Source organism: Rhinolophus sinicus, chromosome 3 (genome assembly GCF_057876585.1).
Source record: "Rhinolophus sinicus isolate RSI-liver-muscle chromosome 3, RSI-T2T, whole genome shotgun sequence".
In the NCBI taxonomy this organism is placed as follows: Eukaryota; Metazoa; Chordata; class Mammalia; order Chiroptera; family Rhinolophidae; genus Rhinolophus; species Rhinolophus sinicus.
In genome coordinates this window covers 25,917,968-25,941,430 of record NC_142503.1, presented here as the reverse complement: position 1 = coordinate 25,941,430, position 23,463 = coordinate 25,917,968, and the positions used below count along the sequence as shown (strand labels likewise).

At 34.3% G+C, this 23,463-nt stretch overlaps 1 protein-coding gene across 3 annotated transcripts in view; it reads left to right on the top strand.

The window, feature by feature from the left end:
• The window catches only part of RICTOR (RPTOR independent companion of MTOR complex 2), a 104,461-nt gene that overhangs the window by 6,450 nt on the left and 74,548 nt on the right, over nt 1-23,463 (top strand). The window lies entirely within an intron of this gene.

Below are 23,463 nucleotides of genomic sequence, written 5' to 3'. Positions count from 1 at the left end.
CACTGCATCTTTAGCTTCTTCCCCATTACCTACCGTATAATAACTGATGTATTTAGTATATGAAAAAAATGGAGAGGCTGGAAAAGGAATAGTACAGAACTGGATCGAGGAGAGCAGAAGTAAAAGGGCATTTTAAGTTTGCATTCCTGATGGTGCCATGAACTGGAGAAATCATTTTGGAAGGGATGATAATGAGCTCTGCGTTTTGCGTTTAAGTCAATGACTCTGTCAGAGATGTGTAAGAGGTAGCAGCAAATACTGCAATGGAAGTTTTAATAGTTGTGAACTTGTAATCTGATTGTTCTCTGCATAGGGCATTGAGAGAGGGAAGAATGTAAATGAAGAAATAGCTGATGATATGAGTGTTAGAGGATAAACTGATGAGAGTGTATAGCGTAGTGGAGGAATCAGTATGAAAAAAGGGGCCAACAGAAGAGAAGAAAATTAGTAAGATGGTGATCTCTGAAGCCAGGAGGACAGTTTTGGGTTGAAGGGATTGTGAGACTGTAGCATTGAAGTTGGAGTCTGGAGAACTGTTCTATCCTTCCTTTAATCTGAGGATGATTTGGGGCTGCTGTTTAACCTCTCTGGACTTCATGTCCTAAAATGCATGCTGCATTACATTTGTAGCACTTTCGCTTTCTGTCTTTGATTCTCAGATATCACCTTGTTTCTGAGATACTGAAAGGTTAAAGAGAAAGCATTTATAGCCTAGTTAAATCACTGTGAGAAGTGTTCCCATAAACAGTAATGAATACGTGTAGGAGTGATGGTGTTTCATAGCACTTTAAATGTAAATTATAGTCAACTCTCAATTTCCTTGTGAGTGATCATCTGCAGTGACTTGCTGCCTCCTCCCCTCCCAGGTCTCAGGCCACTGCCAATAGGGCTGGGAAAAGCTCGGTGGGGTGAGTGAATGGTTTGCATGCCTGTGTATCTGTACCCCAGTCACCAAGCTAAATACAGTCCACTCTCAGTTACCTGTACTTCATAAAAAGGGGAGTAATGGTGGAAGAGTGCTAAATATATAATCTAAATAGCATTATTTATACGTGCCTTGGGAAGATTTTGTATTCTTTCCTCCCTTACAATAAATTGATGTATCTGAAATTTTGTATTTGAATTATTAGCATCATTTCTTTTCCCTAAGCAAATACTATTAAATAGTGGAAGTAAACAGGTTCACTTCATTTATTAGGTAATACACATATGAATAATTGAGAGTTGACTGTGCTTTTTGGATCATCCATTGTTTTGTATTATCTGTGATTATTTTGTTAGTGTGGCTAGCTAGGTTAAAGCTGAATAGCTATTTTAAAATTGTATCTTTATGATGAGTGTACTTACAAAATTATACAGATACCAAACTAAATTGAAAATAATTATGTAAAACCAGCTAAATATAACATTCATATGTCCAAAGTCATAGGGATTGAAAGAGAACTTAAACCTAAATACATTCTTAAAATTCTTCTTAAATCGCCATGTAGCCCGACATTGCATAAATTGAACGGTGTACCTGGTAATGATGACTTTTATATAAAATATAATAAAACTGAGGATATACTGAGGCTTCAGACATATTCTGTGTAAGGAGTCAACTGAGTCTACTAAGAAATACAGAAGAGTTCTAACCTTAATTACCAAGATTTAAAAGAATCTGACTCCTTTAGTTATTTTACCATTTTGTACCCCAATATGTTTAAGAATTTGGATTTGTAGTGGTTTGTTAATGTCAGTCAGAATCTTTTTGATGACTATATTATATAATCAGGTTGGTAAGTGTTATTATAAATCAGGAAGGAATTTATACTGTAGTTGGGATATGCTTGTATTAGGACGTAGTATAAGACAGTACTATTTGAAGCCCCTGCCAGTTATCTTTATGAAGGAATCAAAAGCTGGAGGAATTCAGGAAAAATGCAAGAAAGGTACGGAATGCCCTAGAGGGAAGACCTCATAGAAGTGCTGACACCTGTAAGATCTTCGCTTAAGGTAGCACTTGACTAGAGCTCTGGATCAGTGTTTTAAAAAAAAAATCGTAACTTATTTTTGTGAACTAACATATCCCTGGCATATTCAGTTTTGGAAGAAAATGTTAGGGAAAAGTTGGTGATGTGTTTTGTAATCTCTTAACTACTGAGGATTGATTATATTTCAAGGTAGGGTTCTTCTGACCTCTGAAGGCAATGCTGGACTGGACTGAGAGATTTTAGACATATTTGGAAGTAATTGTGTGCTTCTGATTATGAGTACATAAATGCTTGGCTGCATTCCAAACCCAAGCATAAATGATTTTCTTCCATTGTTTTGTAGTTATGTGTCTCCTCTGCCCTTCATTAATACCGCATGTTCAAAAGGCTCTGTAAGTTTGTTATCAAACTTATTTGTATAATAGATGTATGCAGTTTGGAAATAGAGACTATAAATGGGATGGTTAATGTTTTTGTTACTTTTAACACTGAAATGACTATATTTTCTGATGTCTAAAATCAAACATGTGGCCTGACAGTGATATGAAATATTTGAAATTAAGATTATCCTGAAAAACATGGAATGTTTCATTGCCAAATCTAGATACCCTACCCAGGCCTCTAGTTTTTTGGGTGATGGATAAACAATGTTTGGGGAAATTATTGCTCTATTAAAGCAGCAAAATGAGAGTTGAACTGCCACTTGCAGGAATTTTAGTAATTTTGTTCACAATCCAGTGTAGTTTCATGTGTTTCTTACATAAAGAGTAAAGAGACACAGAAGCTGTAAACAAAGAAGATTGCCAAGTAATTTACTTTTAGTGATGAAGAAGGAACAGCTTGCCAGATAAAAGTGTATTTAACTGTTTTTAGATGTGTGCACATATATATTTTTATCAGTAGTTTCATACTTTGAGAAATCCCATCTTAAAACAGTATTGCTAATTATTTCCATGCTTACTGTTCATCCTTCATATACTAAAGCTTTTAATTGCCCTATTTTTTTCTACTCATAATTCCTATAATACACTCCCTAACCTTAACCACTCCACCGTCACCACCACCCTCTACCCCCAAGGAAAAAAAAAGAAAAAAGGAAACTGAGGGGGATAGAGTTGCAGAAAGAGTGAGAAGACTCCAGTGGTTGGAGGTAGGTGAGCTGTGAACTGGAACATTTAGCTATGTGGCAATTTCTGTGTGTGTGACCGGGTGGCAAGTGGAATATTGTGGAATGTATTATTTAGCACATGTGTTGTAGATAAGTTTTCAATCCTATCTGTCACATGTGGTATTAGTATAAAATCATGATAATGGAATATTTAAATACAAATAGGTACTTCCTACCTTGTTTATTTAGAATGACTTGTGGTTTTATTACTTAGGTTATAATTTCTAGTGTTATTTTTGAATGGCATAACTTGGTACAAAGCAGGTTGTATTAATTTTTATGTCATGAGATTTCATATGTCATAAGAATTTTTAATATGGAATTTTATAAGTTGAATGAGTTAAATTTTAGATTAGCATAGTCTTAAAATATTTAAATCACTTTATATATTTTAATAAGAACCTTAAAATAGCCTTTTTCTCCTTTGTTAGGGGAGAATTTAGCATTGTGTATTCATTTTACAACATTGTTTTGAATACATAAATATATATTATTGTTTTTACTTAGCAAAATGGAAGACATTTTAAAAGATGCTAGTTATTTTTAAAAGGAAATGAAAAAGAGAAGATTAAGATATTTGGATAAACTGTTGCAGTTGCCTTTTGCTATCTTATTATTTCTTCTAATAGTTGTCTTATTTAAAAAGTTTAGACTTTACTTTTGAGTCCTAGCAATATTTTTTCACTTACATCAATAATTGTTTATATATTGTAAAGGTATCACAGAGAAAAAGTGTAGTTATTTTTAAAATACACAATTACGTTGCCACTAAATGTTTATCTGGGGTACTTGAATATGAGTGGATTAGGGGGAAATATGTGTGTATATAAGTATTAGGTCTATTTTTAAGCATATTTAGAAGCTACTTCAGAAATTATTTTATTAGAACTCTCATTCAAAACAAATCTTCTTTTTTAGAAACAATTCTTTCATTCTTTTATAATTATTTACAAATAAAAAGTAGTAGGTGTAATCAGGTTGTGCACTGCCATATGCTGCTAGAGAGAGACTCTTACCCTTTTCCTCTCCTTTCATAGGCTGGTCATCAAGTAATTATTGAGTACCACTACTGTGTCCAGCGTTGTTCTGGTTGCTAGATGTTTAAGACATAGTCCTTTTTTTTTTTTTTTAAGAAGGGCACAGCTCACAGTAGTCCATGTGGGGATCAAACCAGCCGCTTTCATGCTGCCAGCATCGCACTCCAACCAACTGAGCAAATGGCCACCCCAAGACATGGTCTTTGATTACAAAAAATTCCAGCAGCTACCATGTTTAGAACCTTGTTATATGTTGGGGGCTGTGTTACAAAACATTTCTTAAATTACCTAATTGAATCTTCTTACATACCTAGGACATATTTATTAATATCCCTGTGTAACTGATGAGGAGGGTAGGGCCCAGGGGCTGCCTAACTAGCCCAAGGTCCTATTGGCAGTAAGAGGGAGGTAGGATTCAGATCCCATCGTTGTTTTTTACTTTAAAACCTCTGCTTTCAGTCCTTTGCAATCTTTCTAAAAACAAGGACAATAGTAGATAAGTCATGTTGCTGGAATAAGTAGTAACTAATAAGTATTGTGTATATTGTACTTTTTTTTGTGTATATTGGACTTTTTGTTGATTTGGAGCCCTCAAGGAGCAAGTTACCTCCCGGCTGAGCTCTGAAATGTACATTTTAAACATTTGGGGTAAAATGATTTCTAGAACTATGATATATTTCTCTCCTTTCTGAAGAACATGTCAACTATATTTTAACTTTTTCTCTTTGGTTAGGGTCATGATATCGATTATTGTGTTTATTACTATCCTATGTAACATTGGACTGCTCTTTTTAATCTTATGTGTTGTTTCACTGCTCTCAGCTATCACTTCATATTGCAATTATTGTTCCTATATTTAGCAGTCTTTTAATTATTTTTTACTTTTACTGTGCTAGAAAATGAAAACTATATAACAACTTGTTAATATATACGGAAAATAAAGATGAATGGGTTTCATTATAAGGAATTAAGGTGGCTTTATGTCAATAATATGTATGACCTGTAGTGAATAAATTGGTGATGATGCATACTTTGAATTTTTATTGTCGTTTTTTTGAAGTGCTTATTTTTATATCCTAGTTGTTTTCCAAGTAGGTAATTACTTTAGCATAGTTCAAGGTAGATGAGATATGACTTGGTAAGTTGGTGTATTTGTACACAATCTGGATAGTAGAATTATATAAAATAGATAAAACATGACTAATATGGACAAAGTAACATTTAATAACATACTAATTGCATGATACAGAGACAGTTTAGCACTAGAGCTAAGAATATGGGCTTTGGAGCCAGATCTGGATTTGAATCTTGAGCCTGCCTTTTACAAGTTTTCGACTTTGGACAAGTTCCCTTTTCTGAGCATATTTTCTCATCTCTATTAGAGATAACACTTAATTTGAGGAGTGAATGAAATGTTTGTAAAATACTTACCACAGTTTTGGCACATAGATAAAAATAAGTAAATATTAGGTGCTCTTTATGTGGGTCAGTTAAAGCAAAGGAGATGAGAGAAGGGAGAGCTGGAAAAAATAAATGCAAGTGAGGCATTATTTCAACTTTGATTAGTATGTGGTTCAATCAAGGGGAATGGGGCATGAATAAAGGCATGAAATATTTTACTGAGAGAGGAGTAATAAGGATGTAGAATTTAGTATTTATGTTGGATTTGTAGGGTTGGGATAAGTTTTGAGGCTCTTGAAAACTGGGGACGTCAGACCCTCTTCTCTTTTTACATGTTAAAATACATAGTACAGTGAGAAAGCAGTGAATATTATTTTTCAAATGTTCTGGAAGAAAACTTAGATCCAAAAGAATGCTTGTCATAAGTGTACAGTTCTGTGAATTTTGACAAACTGAATACATGGATAATCAGAACTCAGATCACAAATTAGAATATTGCAGTACCCTCGGAGCTCCCAGTCTGTCTTTCCAGGTACTACTTCCCCTCCCAAGGACACCACTACTCTGACTTCTGACATGATAGATTAGTTTTGCCTGTTTTTGAACTTTATATAATGTACTCATACAGTATATATTCTTTTGTACCTGACTTTGTATGACCAATGTTACGGTGCATCACCGTGTTGTATGTAGAATTAAAGTTACTTTAATCCAAGTCTGCTTAAGTGTGTCAGGTGTGTCATGATGTGGAAGAATTCTTTCCCTTTGGATGGGCAGTAGATTTGTATGAGTGGATAGAGTGGAATTACACTAATTCCAACTTTCTTTAAAATTTTTAAATAATTTTCTGAATATCTGTATCGTTTTCCTCTTCAGCTTGACCTTTTAATAGGTTTTAGCCAGTTATCACATCTAGATAGGTAATTTTTTTTTCTTAATGACTCTAACGAAAAGGAAGCATAATCAGGTCACCATAAAGAGTTCAAAGCTACAATTAGAAAGAAAGTTGGAAAAATAAGATGTCCAGTCCAATAAAAGTTTTTATTAATCTAATTAATTGCTGGAAGGATACCAAAATTGGTATAGAATTTCTTTTTTTTAATACATATATTTTTTAAAGAGTAGTTTATTTTATTTTATTATTTATTTATTTATTGGGGAGGGAGAACAGGACTTTATTGGGGACAGTGTGTACTTCTAGGACTTTTCCGAGTCAAGTTGTCCTTTCAACCTTAGTTGTGGAGCGCGCCATTTAGCTCCAGGTCTAGTTGCAGGGGGCGGAGCCCACCATCCCTTGCGGGAGTTGAGGAGTCGAACCCGCAACCTTCTGGTTGAGAGCCCACTGGTCCATGTGGGTATTGAACCGGCAGCCTGTGGCGTTAGGAGCATGGAGCTCCAACTGCCTGAGCCACCGGGCTGGCCCGGGTATAGAATTTCTATAGACAAAAAGGGAGGATGATAAACATTACCGTGTTTCCCGAAAATAAGACCTACCAGACAGTCGGCTCTAATGCGTCTTTTGGATAAAAATTAAGACCAGGTATTATATCATATTACACTATACTATATTGTACTATATTATACTATATTATATTATATTATGTATTATATTAACCCGGTCTTATAGTAAAATAAAACCAGGTCTTACATTAATTTTTGTTCCAAAAGACACATTAGAGCTGATTGTCCGGCTAGCTCTTATTTTCGGGAAACAGGGTACTTGGTCCTCTCTTCAATAATATGCTCATGTGGACAATAGCATGCTTATGTGGTAATATCAATATGTGTTACTATGTTAAATTTATAACATGTAGTTTTAAATATACATCAAAGTTGAAAAGTTGTTAAAAGTACAAAATAGAGATGCTTCTCCTTCAAAAAGCATACATGTTTAAATGTTTGATTCTTTTCTTAAGATCTCAACAATAAGACATTCTATAGAAATGTACTACATTTTTCTTTTGCTGTACGTGATCGTGTTTTATGTTATTGGACTTAAAATGTCATTGTTAAAGGTGTGTTTTTTTTTTAACTTAATCCTTCATTGAATTTTAGTTTTTCCCTCCTGAGAGTTGGTAATCCTTGATAGAACAAGATTTCATTGCCCATCTCTTGGTGTTTGTCCCCAAGAAATTAGAACTGAGTATTACATAGGAAATTGATTAAATACTTACTTGAAAGCAATTTGGCAACATGTGCTTAGCATAGATTAGTAGAATAAAGAACACTGTACTTATTTCAGTATGCAAAAGAAAGAGTGAATATGAAAGTGAAACAAAATATTCTACTATACTGAAAGTGAAGAAGTTCCTGAAGTGCATTTTCTAAATGTTAATAATTTTTAAAATGTTAGTATTTCGTTTTAAATTCTCAAAATGTTTTAAATTTGTATGCATTTACTCTTTGGAAGTATGGAAAATAATTAATTTGGAGTTCTTTTAAGGTGAGAAGATTTAATAACCTTGGGAGATCCTTGCTGATTCTGAGTCTAGACTATTTATTTCACTGAGCAGATTTAAATTCAGTATGGATTATTAGCAACCAAAAGAATACTTGTTTTTAGTGGTAAATTTTGAGTGATTGTTTGATTTTATTAATTATGAATGACAAAATGTAGTAAATATACATTTTTATCCACGTTTTTCAGAATTATATTACAATTGTTTTTGTGCATACTGTCATATCATCTTTTTTCTTTTTCTAGCTGTTGTACATGATTTTTCCTAGAGTAGAGCTGAAGGAGTGTGGTAAACTGTTGGCTATCCAACATGATCAGAACTTGGTCTGAAGTGATATTTTAGTTATTAAAACATCATAAAATATGAAGGGTTCATCAAATGAAGCGTTGTTTTAGCAGACAGTCTGGAAATTTTGTATACTTTGAAGTAGATGGTGTTACCTTCTGAGCAGTCCCCTTGGAAAGGCATGTACTTGATCCAGTGGTAATGTTACTGTTCAAAACATTTTAAAAATTCTGCTTCTGAAGATTGCTAAAGCTTATAATAATACAGTCCTTTAAATTGCTACTTGGTTTGTCCTTTGGGGATGAATTGGAGTTTGGGAAATGTCAAATATAATGGGAATTCATTAATTCATTGATTTATTCACTCATTAATTTGAAAAAAAAATCAGTCGAGCACCGGCCATATTCTCAGCACTGTGTTAAATATTAGAATGTGTATGACAACATAATTTTTCTACAAAATATACTACCATTATTTGTGATGATGACTGCCATTATAATCTAGTCCCTGGCTACCTCTACAGCTATTCTCAGAGCTGCTTTTCTTCTTACTCACTCTACTTATTTGGCAGAACAGCCTCTGTGCCATTCATGTCTACTCATATGCTCTTTTCAGGGCCTTTGTACGTCTGCTGCATTCTGTCTGGATTGTTCTTCCCCCAATATTTGCAGTTTTGCTCCCTTACTTTATTTAATTCTCTGTTCAAATATCAGTCCGTGAGGCCTTTTCTGATCATTCTACCTAAAGTAGCCTCATCTCCATCACTTTTTATTACTTTGTACTGTATTTGCTTCCATAGCCCTTGTCACTACTGCCATTACAATATTATTTATTGTCTCCCTAGAATATTAGTTTTATGAGGACAAGCACTTTCTTTTGTTTATCATTGTATCCCCAGTGCCTAGAACAGCCCCAGCACATTGTATTATGCTTGATAAGTATTTATTAGCTATTTAAATGACTATCAAATTTATGTTTTAGCTTGAGGGCTCCAGACCAAGTTTTTCACTGCTTACTCAGCATCTTAACGATGTACTCATGTATATCAAGCTTTTCTGTTTCAAACTTACTAATTACCGTATTCTAAAAATCTTTCCGTATTTCCCATCTGGGTTAAGAGCAATACTTTAATGGGGCCAAATCAGACACCCAGGAGACATTCTAGCCTTATTCGTTGTCCTTATTTTACACATCAAATGTACAACCCAGAAGATGATGATTGTATCTCTGAAATGCCTGTTAAATCTGTTTTGTTTTGTTTTCCATTTCTGTTGCCATGCCTTTATTCAGGCCCTCATTTCATTACATTTAACTACTCTCCCTATTTTAGTTCTGCCCTTTCCTGATCTCTCTTCATTGTAGCCAGCAACAAGTTTTTCACAAAGGCAATCTTTATTTCCCAGCAGCATTCAGCATCTTCCTTCTTTGAGCCTCTATAGTATATTATGTTACTTTTCTTATAATATTGCTATAATTTGTTCACAGTTAACAAATATTTATTGACCTTTACTATGTGTCTAGGTATTATTCTTCTGCTGGTGATTCAGTGGTGAAAAAAAATTAAGTCTCTGCCCTTGAATTGTTTATACTCTAGTGGGGAGAATGCAGACAATAAACACATGAATACAGAATTTTAAGTAATAATAACTTCTCTGAATAATACAAAATTGGGTATGTGAAAGAGAGCTGAGTGGTGGTTGGGGACATTGTCAGTGAAAGGTTCCCTGAGGCAGTGATATTTTTAGTTGATAACAGGACTAGCCAGAAGGCACCAAGTGAAGAGGTGGGGGAAAGTCTTCCAAGTAGAAAGAACATATAGTACAGAGGCTCAGAGATAGGAAAGAACCAGTATGGCTAGTGCTTCATGAGGGAGAATGGAGAATATGAGACAAGAGAGGTAGGCAAGTAATAACTTGGAGATTGTGGTATGTTTGCAAAGGGGAAACCGTTAAAAGGTTTTAAGCAGGAGAGTGACATTATCTGATTTATTTAGAGAGATCACTCTGGCTGCTCTGTGGGGAATGGACTGTAGCCCCTGGAGGGCTCTGTATGGCACATGTCACTAAATCAATGTTAATTGAATAAGTGATTGAACTAATCTTTTCACTTTATATCCAGTTTGAATCACATGAGATTTAAGTGTCATCGTCAAGAGGAGAAGGCAGCAAAACCAACATTGTAGAAATGATGTCTGTATTAAATGTCACTTCTCTGTAAACTATGTACGTCTAACCCTAATTATTTTAATATTTGAGTTACCAGATAATACCTGAGCTATCATTATTTAATGACAATTCTTTGTCACTGTGAGTGGAACTGCTGTATTCATTCATTCCATTAATTATTGTCTACCATAGGCAGAGTATTCTGCTAAGTTTTCTGAAATTTCAGAGTTGAGGTTACAAGATAAATCAGACCTTGCTCTTAAAGAAGCTCCAGTTAGTTGCATGCCGTTCAAAAAATGTGCACTGGATGGATAGTAGTTCAGGTTGACTGACAAGCAGAAGCCGAGCAGGGAGTTCTGAGCCTTACGTAGCCGCTGTACTTTCCTGGTGCTGCTGGATGCTTTCATGTAGACACTGACTCTATCGCTGGAAGTATAGAGAAGTAGGGAAAGTAGTAGAATGGTGAAATTAATGTTACCTTTATTTTTTTAATGTTTTAAATTTTTCATTCTGAATATGCACTGTTACAAGCTGAATGGCTAATAGGCAAGTTTTGGTGGAAAATCTTCCCTCATATCACAACATTCATTTGCATATTTTTAAAATTATTGTTTGGATGTCTCTTTTTTTTTTTTTTTAAGTGAATGAGGTCCCTGTAATCTGTTCTCTTTTAGCATCTATATTTTCAGCTGGTTGTTGAAGCTAAAAGCCTTTAAATTTTACATAATTTTGCTTTTTAATTCTGTGGATGAACATTTATTTAATACAATAAATATTTATTTTTATGTATTACTTGATGTTCTGGGTCCTGAATATTTTTAGAGGAAGTTATAGCATATGCATATTTGTGCCTTTGGTAAAGTAAAATCATACTTTCGGGTTGGCAAATGGATGTATGTGCTGTGGCGGAGGTCGCTCAGGGATCGTGACACTTTTTTCCTTGAGTGACAGACACTGAGGCTTCATAATCCTCAGTGTGTCATCAGTGTAGTGTTCCCAGCAGCACTAGCGTTGACATTAGGCCTGTTTTGCCATAACAAATATAATTGTATAATGTCTGGGTTTGGGTTTGTTGATTGAGGGATGTTTTGCCCTTTTAGCAAAAAGAGAAGGAAGATTAATTGTTTATTAAATTGTATTATTGTTTTTTACTGTTAGCATTTCCCAGAGAAAGTATGGTTAGGTGCACCAGAGGCATCGTAATAGCCTAAAATAAATAAGAGAAAGATTATGAAAATTTTTGACTAGTGATCTGCCTTTCAAAACTAATTTTGGATGAAAGTATTTGGGTGTAATCGCAACACTGAATTGAACACTCTAACGTGTTGTGTAAGTTCAATTGCTAGAAGTAGCATGCATGCGATTCTTAACTGATAATATTTCTTTGATATTTATCACTTGATTTGAACTGAGCATTTTTAGTAAGCCAAGCTTTGCAGGAAAGAAGGGGATTCATGGGTTACGGAGTAGTGTAGTTGAATGTTACTGGGTGGAACCTTAAGGCTAAAGCTGAATAAGCGCTTAGAGTTTAGAGTTGACAGAAACTTTAGAGATCACTTAATGCAGTGAGGCTTTAAAAAAAAAAAAAGAGGGCCCCCTATATACAAAAGGTAGATCAGCTGTTAATGTATTTTGAGGTGACTGATGACAATATTAAGAAGATTACTTGAGATAAATTAGTCAGAATATTCCCTCCTCCCTCCATTGGTTTTATTGTATGTTAACACACATGCGTGCATAAATTAAGAATTACAAATTATGTGAAACAATATTATTTCAGACCTTATTAGTAATTTGTACAGGTCTGGATTAACTACAGTTTACTTTTGTAATATTGTGAAATTAAGATATATAAATATAAATTGAAGCTATTTTGCTTTATAAGATTGGCATATCATTCCTGTTTTGAAAATATGCAGCCATAATTATTACTGTGAAATGAAAACTTAGTTAGTAGTAAGGAAGATCTAAATTCAAATTCTTTCTCCATAATTTGCAGGGGAATAATCTGACTTGCTATTTAATTGTCTGAGCCTAAGTTTTCTTATTTGTGAATAGGGATACAATGTGCATCTTGCAAGGTTGTTGTAAGTGTTAAATGAGAAAATTGGTTTAAGGACACTAGCACAGTGTCTGACAAGTACTTAGATGAAAACTCAGAGGGCATATAAGTAATAATTTTATTAATAATATAAATAGTAGTTATTTATCCATTCTTTTGATCATGGACATTTGGGTTGTTTGTAGTTTCTTGTTATTATAAACAATGGATTTTACTTCGTCTCATACGTATATCCTGGTACTCATACTCAAATTTCTCTAGGTTATATAAGTTGGTGTAGAATTACTGCTTACATAATTTTGTATTTATACACACACACATATATCTTATAGTAGCAATATGTAAGAGTTGCTCTTGATTCATACTTTTTTGAACACTTCATATTATCAGACATATTAAAAATACTTTATAAAAATTTCAAGCATACACATGCATAAGTATAGAAAAAGCATAAGGAATCCTCATGTATTCTTCACACCACTGTAACCATTATAAACATATGGGGGAGTCTTATTTCATCTGTATATTTTCCTCCTTCTCTGATTTATAATTTTAAAGCAGATCCCAGGCATATGTTATTTCATTTGTAAATACATCAGTATGTATCTCCAAGGAGAAGGACTTCTGAAATATATGACTGCAGTGCCATTAATACAACTAAGTAAATTAACATCAATATCTTGATATCATCTAATATTCATTTAGTTTTCAAATTTTCCTGATTGTCTTACAGATATTATTTTGAGTCAGGATTCACACAAGGTTCACTCACATTTGATTTAATTTTATATGTGTTTAAAAAAAGGTAAACTGTTCATTGAATTGCTTTTCTCTCTGGATACTCTGTCTTTTTTGTTTGTATTAACAATTTCTTTTTGCTTTGGTCCTAAACATTTTGAATAAAGTGTATTTAAATGGTTATTTGCCCTACTTTGGGATTCATTGGACATCCTGATTCTAAGCATTTCATGTCCTTGAAATAATTGTCCTTGAACAATTATGAAAAATTCTCAGTCTTTGAGTTTTTGAGTCTTGTATCCTTCATTTTCTCTTATTTTCTTTAGGAATTCTTACTAAATGCATGTGAGACTGTCTCATTATCTTTCTTGATGGTTAAAGTCGTGCATGTATTTCACCTCCTTTTCTCTTGGGGGCCACATTCTGTATGATATCGTCAGATGTATCAGTTCATTAATTCTCTCCTCAGCTGTGTTTATTCTGTTTATACCTCCATTGGTTTTTTATTTCAGTCATCTGTTTATTTCAAGATGCTTAGAACTTTTTAAAAATAATGTTTTCTTGAATCATATTTTTAATCATTTATTTCCTTTGTACCAGAGGTTTACAAGTTATGGCTTGCAAATCTTGCAAATATGGCTTACAAATGCAGCATTTGTAAATAGTTTTATTGGGACATAGCCCTGCTCATTTAAGTATTGTCTATGGCTGCTTTGGTGCTACAATTGCTGAGTTAGGTAGTTGCGACAGAGATTGTATGGCCTTCAAAGACTAAAATATTTGCAGTCTGACCCTTTATGGAACAAGTTTGCTAACCCTCCCTACTTTAGAAAAGTAAAACATAATTGCTATTTTATTGTGTGTGTATATAGATATAGATATAGATATAGATATATATTTACATATATATATCTATATATATATATACACACATATACATGATAATTGTATTATTTAAAGTCGTTTTAGATTGTTTGTTTATTGTTTCTGTTTATAGTGGTTTATTTTCATGTTTTCTTCTGCGTGTGTGATTTTTGCTTGTGTACTTAAACTTGATAGGTTACCTAGGCTAAGGGTGGCTTACCTGGTTGGGTGAGTGAGTTGGGTGAGTGGGGCTTGATGGTTGAATTTGCTTCTGCTTGCTGCCTGGGACTATCACGTTCATTCAAAAGACTACATCTAGGTTCCAAAGCCACATGCGATGACTTCACAGTCTCAGAGAAGTCTTCTTTTTATTTGTTTTGTTTTCAACTTTACCCAGAGCTGCTTTTCTTTGCTATGTGCCTCTGTTAGATGAGTGTTCTTCTAATTTACACTTTTACCTAGGGTGTGTTCTTTCCCAAGGTCTGACTTTATGTATGATGGGTTCCTTGTCTTGCCCTGGACCAAGCATTAGCCCAGTCCTCAAGTCCTGCACTAAACTCTAGAGCAGTTCTTCTCAAACTTCAACATGGTGTTGGAGGTCCCCAAGGCCACCCCCAAGTTCGATAATTTGATAGGAGGACTCATTATGGCAAAAGGATACAAAGCAAAATCAAAGAGAAAAGGTACATGAGGTGAAATCTGGGGCAAACCAGGCATAAGATTCTATTCTCTTCTCCCAGTGGGTTTACACAGGACGCGCTGCATTCTCCCCAGCAATGAATAGTGACAACACATGAGATATTGTCCATCAGGGAAGTTCATTAGAGACTCCACACCCAGGGTTTTTATTGACGACTTGATAAGTAGGCAGCCTCAGCCTGGCTCAAAAATTCCAGACTCAAAAAAGAAAAGCAGGTAGGTGTTCAATATAAACCATATTGTGTCTATAGTCAGTTCAAGCCCAGTGAGCCCCTTTTACCAGTTAGGGTGGTGAGAACCCTCCCAAAATCTGTTTTCAGATGCCAGCCAAAGGCCAGCCTTGTAAGCAGGGCTTTTTAAGGAAAAGCAGTAAGGCCTGTTAGGTTAACTTTCTTCTGTATAAATGTACAAATGAAGCACCTGAGGATCTTGTTTTAATGAAGAGTCAGATTCAGTAGGTATTGGGAAGGCCCCCAATTCTGCATTTCTGATATGCTCCCATGTGGTACCCGTGTTGGTAGTTCACAGATATACTTTGGTAGCCAGGTGGTTGCTCTAAAGGCTGGAAGTCCTTTTTCCACTAGTATTTTTATTGTAAACAATTTTTTATTTTGAATTGGTAGAAAAATATTTGTTGGAGGTTAAATTCTCTGTGCTGACAAACACTTATTTTTGGAATTATATGGTTTATTTCTTATTAAACTTTGACTTGAATAAGGAGATCTACATTTATACTTCAATATTGTCACATATTTTGTGTCATTGGGAGAATTGAAAAAGTGACACTTTCAATAACAGTTTTGTAGAAAAGAGTACAGGATCTGGAATTCTTTTTTAATTGTACAGGCCCGCAGTCTTTTATCCACAACTTTGAAAACCCCAAAATTTTGAAAATGAAAGCTATTTCCATCAATAATTTGACCTGACAAAACCTAATCTGACCTAAACTCATTAGGCAGGAAAACCTTACCAGACTTCGTATTGTCTCAATGTGTGTACTCACATGTTTCACCTAAAAAATATTATTGTATGTGAATATGCAAAGCTGCTCCTAATCCTGCTGGGGATGTTAAATCTGTGCTATATTACATTTTAAAATAAAAAATTTTGAATTCCTAAACCTATCTAACCACAAGATTTCAGATGAAGGATCGTGGTCCTACAGTAGAAGTATGTAAAACAAATATGTCTCAAAAGTACTGTTGGAATGCATAAATAAATATAAAAATATTGGCAGTTAATGGATCATATTCAGACTTCCTGTTCATACATCATATAACCAAAGAAATGCATTATGTTGGTTTTAAATAGTTCAGAGCTTTTAAAGGTTAAATTCAAAGAGCATTTGTAAATTTTCTATTTTGATTGTTGGTATTAATGCAGTTATTTATGGATGCTCTAGTGAAATGTAGAGAAAATAAGTAGTAAATTTGTGATTAGAGGACCTGTTTACACCTGGACAAATTAATTGTGTATTATTGTATTTTTGCCTGATTAAGATCATCATTGACCAGGGCTCATGGAAAAGCTTAATTTATCATGTTTCCATTCATACTCGGAACTCCAGATTAGTCAATATGTTTTTGTTTTGAGAATATTAGGTGAGCTGTGTCTTCTTTGATGTATATAAATGATTTTACTTAGACATTAATAATCATAAATAGAATGCTAAATACAGTAATATCTGCAAAGCACTTAGTAGTGTATCAAAACAGGAACAGTTGTGATATAGTCCATATAAGAGGTGCTTGAGATACATATACTAAGATGTCTCAATAATATTTGGTGACTACCCAGATATAAGTTCCTAATTTCCTAGTTTAGATAATATTACTGTTGCCTGAAGAAGGAAATTTTGGAATGTTTTTAAAGGGTGAATTAATTTAACTACAAGACACATTGAATTTGAGGTACATAGACCACCAAACGTAGATTGAGATGTGTTGCTTTAGTTGAAGATAAAGTATAGAATTGAATATTTGAAGCGGTGTCTATTTAAGATTAAAATTGAATATGTTAAAGTTGTGGAGACAGTCAAAAGGGAAATCTGAGGGCAGTGGATAGAACTTCAGGTAATGCTAAAGGGAATGAAACAGGAGGGGGAAATACAAACCTTTAAAGGAGACACGGGAACAGTGAGAAATGAAGAGGACCAAGAGAGTAATTATAGGAACCAAAGTAGAGACGGTGGCATTTGTTAGCATCAGACAAGACAGGGAGTTTGAAAAGCTGAGAAAAAGCTCTTGCATTGGGCAAATAGTAAAGATGAGGGGAACATTAGTGGGATGATGGCCTAGACACCTGCGATGGAGTTTGGGAGATGATGAGGTAAGAATTGATTAACTTGATTCTCAGCGAGATTTGGTAAAAGAAAGGAATGATGTCACTTCCAAATGGCAAACAGTGGGCAGAAGCATTTTTTTTGAAGATAGGAAAAAGAGCTAATGAAAGAGACTGAGATCAGTGAGAAATAGTGAATAATCAATGATAGAAGTATTCCAGTGAGATAAGATGTGGAATCAAGAATACAACTGGAAAGATTATAACATTATAATACCATATTTTTCAAATTTCTAACCCGTACTCAAATTGAGTGTCCTGCAGCCAAAGTGTATTTGTACCCTTTGCTCCTTTATTAGTTTCTCAGAGGGAAGACCTTAATTACATTGATTGAAGCCACCTGTCAGACAAGTGATCTGAACTATAAATAGTCATGTTTCATGGAGAAAAACAAAAACAAAGTTGCTGTACAAGCAAAATGTAGTCTAACTTCTAAATAATTCTAATAGGCTGGGTGTGTATCACAATTGAGTCAGCCTTTAGGCACAGCTGCTCTATTCTTTTACAGGGTTCATTTATGGTGAATTGTTTCAGAGACAAACAGAATTTTTTTCTTATAATTTCTTTTTACAGGGTTCATTTATGATGAATTGTTTCAGAGACAAACAGAATTTTTTTTCTTTTAATTAGGGGGCTGTGGAAACCTAATGATTTTACAAATATCTTTGTGCAATATGATAGCTTAAGACATGGAAACTTTAACAGAACATCCAGTGATTGTAATCTATGCATAATAATTGCTTTTAGTTATTTTTACTATCTTAGAAGATGTTCTAGTTGCAGACTGTGTTTTCAATGTTGTTTTTCTGTAGAAAAATAACATTAAAATAAATGTCATGACAAAGATTTCTTTGACAGCCACTTCTGTAGTGTGGTGAATGGCCTTTGTGTATTCTTTGTATAAACTTGTATATACTTTGTAATCGTTGTAATCGTGTAAAAGTAAAAAAGCTTTGTGAACTTGGTTACAATTCTTTATCATAGTTATCTCATAACAAGTGTTATAATCCAAGCATTCAACTGATCTCTAATATTATTGTGAAAAAGAGAAACAAATGAACTTTAGAAAAGCACTTTATTTTTTTCTATCAAGCAGCTCTTCTCCATTTTCTGTCTCAAACATCTGAGCCATCTTTACAAATTCATAAATTACTTACCATATAGAAGTAAATAATGATGGAATGACTAGAGGATTGTTGGGGAAGTGATAATTAGGCTTTAGTTCTTTACCTGCCTAGTGGAGCCTAGGAACAAGATTTCTAGCACTGTGGTGAATGTAAATTATAATGCCTGGAGGGGGGTTAGGGGAGGAGAGAAGGATCAGAAAGGTGATTTTCTGAAGGTAGATAGCAGGCTTAAATGTCTGCCTTTTCCTTTCCTTTTATATTTGTAGGCATTGTCATTTAAAAATTTTGATGTTTGAAAATTGAATGGGTCAAGGCAATTACATTGTTAATTATGTAAATAGGTTTGTTCTTAAAAAGTGAGATTCCTTTTCAAAGCAATAGTAAGGTGTTTGGGGGGTATATTTTTAATTGTTTCTCAGAGTTGGAAAAATAGATGCATTTTAAAGCAAAGCAGCATGATTTTTTTTATTTGTTCCTCTTTTACGTATCTCTGTACTATAGCTATTATAATTAATCATGAGAGTATTTCATTGTAAATGCTTGTACTTTAATATTCACAGTTCTGATCTGGGTACTTCTTTTGCTATAAATCCCAGATTGTGAAAAGTCAAGTTGAAGTAGCAAATTCGTGTTTACTATAAAAGGAGAATAAATGTAGTCTGTAATATCTAATAATATAACAAAAATGTTTTTTATTCTTGTTTTTGACCATTTATTGAATTATATTTAGAAGTGAATATATTATATGTATTGATCAATGAATTTTCACAAATTGACACATTTGTGAAACCAGCACCTAGATCAAGAAATTAGTATATTTTTAAATGTTTATGTATTTCTGAATAGTGCATTCATTTATTCAACAATTATTTTTTGAGTGGTTATGGTGTGTCAACCATTGCTCTTGGTATTAGGATGATATCACAGTAGTGAACTAAAACAGACTTGCTTTGTGGAGAGATAAATGTCAAATAACCATACAAATAAAGGTATAGTTACAAACTGGTGTGTACATTGAATATATGCTCTTGTATGAAAGGCAGTGTAATCGGGTACACTATAGGGTATTGTATAGTAGATAAGAAGGGTGGACTCTGGAGTCACATTGTTTAAGTTTGAATATTATTGCCACTTCTGGTATTAATGTGACTCTAGGTAAGAGAACTAATGTCTTTGAGACTTATTTCTTAACATAGAGATGATGATGATAATAGTACCTAATACCACGAGGTCTGATGGAAAAATATGGTGAATGTTTAAATGAAAAATTCATTACAGTAAAAGACACATTGCCATTAATCCCCCTCAAAATATTCCCCCTCGCTTCAAACACACTTATCCCATGATTCTTGCCACTTTGTGAAGCAGTTCTGGAAGTCCTCTTTCCTGAGTGTCTAGATGTGCTGACGTGGCTGCCTGGATGTCCGGAATCATTTTGACTTTGGGGAAGAGCCAGAAGTGTCAGAGTGCCAGATCTGGTGAATAAGGTGGATGATGACACACCATAATGTTTTCATTTGACAGATATTGCCTTACCAGAAGCGATGTGTGACACGGATCCTTTCTGTTGTGATCACAAAATACGGTGAATGCTGCTGCCGAGTGCCATCCAACGGGAAAGCAGGGACCTTCAATACGGGAAGTGGTGCATCAAACCTTAGTAACAGTGTGTGACAAGTTACAGTGTGTGATAAGTTTCAACTTGTTCAGTGCAGTCAGTTGGGTGTGAGCTGCAGTTAAGAGAAGGTGTGTTTTAAAGTGTGCCATAAATAATCCTCCTAATCCTCCTTCGTGACAATACTCCATGTCACACATCGCTTCCGGTATATGGCAATTTCTGTCAAAAACATTACGGTGTGTCCTTGTCCACCTTATTCACCGGATCTGGCACTGTGCAACTTCTGGCTCTTCCCCAAAGTCAAAATGTTCCGGACATCGAGGCAGCCACGACAGTGCAACTTAAGACACTCACAAAAGAGGACTTCCAGAACTGCTTCAGAAAGTGGCAAGAATGATGGGATAAGTGTGTTTGAAGTGAGGGGGAGTACTTTGAGGAGGAGTAATGGCAATGTGTCGTTTACTATAACAGTTTTTTTTTAATGTAAACATTCACCGTATTGTTTGATCGGACCTCGTATGGTTGGTGAAGAGACTAAAAGAGATTTTTCATATAAAAATATTAACACAATATTGAAGATTTTCTGTATTAGTAATTATTACTTCTGTGTCACTGGTTTTTGTTTGTTTCATATTGTAGCATATTCTTTGAAAATGATACAGAAGCATGTTTCATACAGTCAATTCTTCTGGAGTTCAGATTGAATAGTCCAAAGTGATCACAGTCTAATTAAATGACATTTTGGCAATCTCTATAAGCATGTTTCAAATTTCAGTGTACATAAGAATCACTGGAGTGCCTGCTATAAATGCAGATTACTGTGGGTCACTTGCATATTTGACTCTGGAATCAGTATTTCTTATAATAACTCATATGTAAGGAACACAAGTTTGAAAACCACGGGTCTGTAAGTCTGTTTTTGATGCAGTTTAAGTAGCTAATTATTTTGTCTCATTGTTTTAACATATAACATTGTAAGGTGTTTTTTGTTGTTTGTTTTGGTGCATAAGCTTACTATAAATGGTAAAATGTCTCCTCTAAACTTACATTTGCTCTAGTATTCCCTATTAGTAATAGCCTCATACATCAGTTTACCCAGTTGAGAAACCTGGACTCATCCTTGATTCCTCCCATCTCTAATCCATTATTGATGAAGTTTCTTGCATGGAATATTTTTGTAACCTCCATTTAAACTTGCCTTTCTCCTTTCCTGGAGTCTATTCTCCAAAGTTGTCTTTTTGAAACACAGCTGGTCATGCTATCCACATGCCATTCTTAGTAATTACCCATTGCTCAAAGATATCTAAGTTTCTTCGTGATCTTATAAGGCCACTGGAATGCAACTCTCCTTTCCTGTATTCCCTGTCATCTTGTTTTCTGGGAATACAGAATTTCTTGCTATGCCTTGAGTTCCTTGAGAAAATTACTGTATTTTTTCATGTTTCTATGTTGATTATATACTGCTCTTTCCCATCTTATATGCCTAGAAGACTTGCTGCTTATGGTCAAGAATCACTTGCCATATTAATCCATCCCCAAATAACAACTGTCTCGCTCTCTTGAGCAGTCTTTCTTACAACCAGTGTTTATTGAGAACCTTCCATGTGCCTGGCATTGTGCCAGAGGCCGGTAATGCCTATGAACAAGACAGCCAGGTTTGCTGTCCGCACTTGTCTTACAGTCTAGTGAAGTTTCTCCCTATCAAGCACCCTTCTTTTATTTTGTTTTCATAGTATTTAGTATCTGCCTCTCTATTATATTACTATTAAGTGCTTATGTGCCTTTCTTTTCCCATTTAATTTTGATCTCTAGGGCTGATACCACATCTTACATATATTAATTTCCTTACCTAGCAGTTGGCACAGTTTATGGCATATAGTGAGTAACGGAATATACAATTGAATAAAACTTACAAATCTACATACAAAGCTAATCCCAGGGTAAATCAAAACTATCCTTTATAGAATACGTTTTTTAATAAAATACTTAGATTTTTTAATTATATAAGTAATAAAATTTCTAAATATAATCTAGAGGGGAAACCTGTGTGCCCACTATATTGTTTCCACTGTATAACAGTGTCAGTGATAAAATTTTTTTAAGAACTTGGGGAGGAGTGTTTTATCATTTAAAGTTTAATTTTAAGCCATTTATATCAATTGTATTTATAATTTATATAAATTAGAGTGATTTGAAGTAAAGATTATAGCTGCTAATTTTATACAACTTTTAATAGACGTTCTGTTCAAATGACTCAGTAACTTTTTCCAGCTTACTTTGTTTATTTTTAATATTTTATACCTAGATCAATCCTTGTCTACATCTTGTTATAATATGTAATAACATTTTCATAATAAACCAATTACCAATTAAAGACATCGTTTTTGTTCATAGAATTTTAAAATAATCACATCAGCAAACTAAAAGATGCAACTTGTTTAATTTATCCAGTCAAAGGTATGAAATGATAAACCTAATTTAGCAGGGACCTTTTCCCCCTATTAGTATACTCGTATTAATATTTTCCCCTTTAAGTCATTCAAAATGAGCAGTCCTTTGGAATTCTAGAGAGGAAGGTATATTTTTGTGTAAATAGAAAGAAGTGTGAAATGAAGTAACTTGACAATCCAAAATTGACGTGGGGGGAAAAGAGATCCGAACCCTTGGGTGACTGGGAGGACAGTCTTAAAATAGTACCGGTGAGCAGAAGTCGCCTCATGTCTTACTGCCATCATCATTATAAGAGTGGGACACTGGTGCAAGAACCCAAAACTTGTCTTTTAGTCTCTGGGAAAAGGAGAGAGAGAACAGATCTAGTTTTAAGAAAATCTTACAAACAGTAGTTGAAATTTATCTGTATTTATGGTGATAGTATCATTTATAATACACCCTGGGATGTGTTAGGGAGTGAAAGGAGGTGGTATAGCAATTACACTGGCACAATAAGTATACATTGGAATCCAGGCAGATCAGATATATACTATAATAACTGCTACCGTAATGGTAAGAAGAATGTGTTATGGGAACGTAAAGGGAGCTTGTAGGTTAGGGAAAACCTTTACAGCATCTGAGCCAGACTTCCAAGAATGAGAAGGATTACCCAATTGTTTCCCTCAAGTTGGGTAGTGAAACAGGGCATGCCAGGCTGAAGAAACCTAGTGCCATCTTGCTGTCGTGTAGCCCTGCCTCTATTTAAATCATTCCCTCTCGAGATGCTTCCTCATTCTATGGGCATCATAGAAGATGTCCATCACTCTTCTAAAACAGTCCTATGATAACATTAGTTTTTAGTATGATAAACCTAACATTTAAGAAAATTATAATTAAAATGATTTATTTGTAGTAGTAATTGATTGGTAGGTTTTCCTTGCCCATCTCTACTACAGTATTTATATTTAATCATGCCAATGATTAAAAGAACATTATTATCTGCTACAGTTACTTGAGAGAAATATGATTATTTTCAGTCTGTAAGGGAAGATAATACTTGTTCTGCATTCCAGATGGTTACAACAGACCAAATGGGT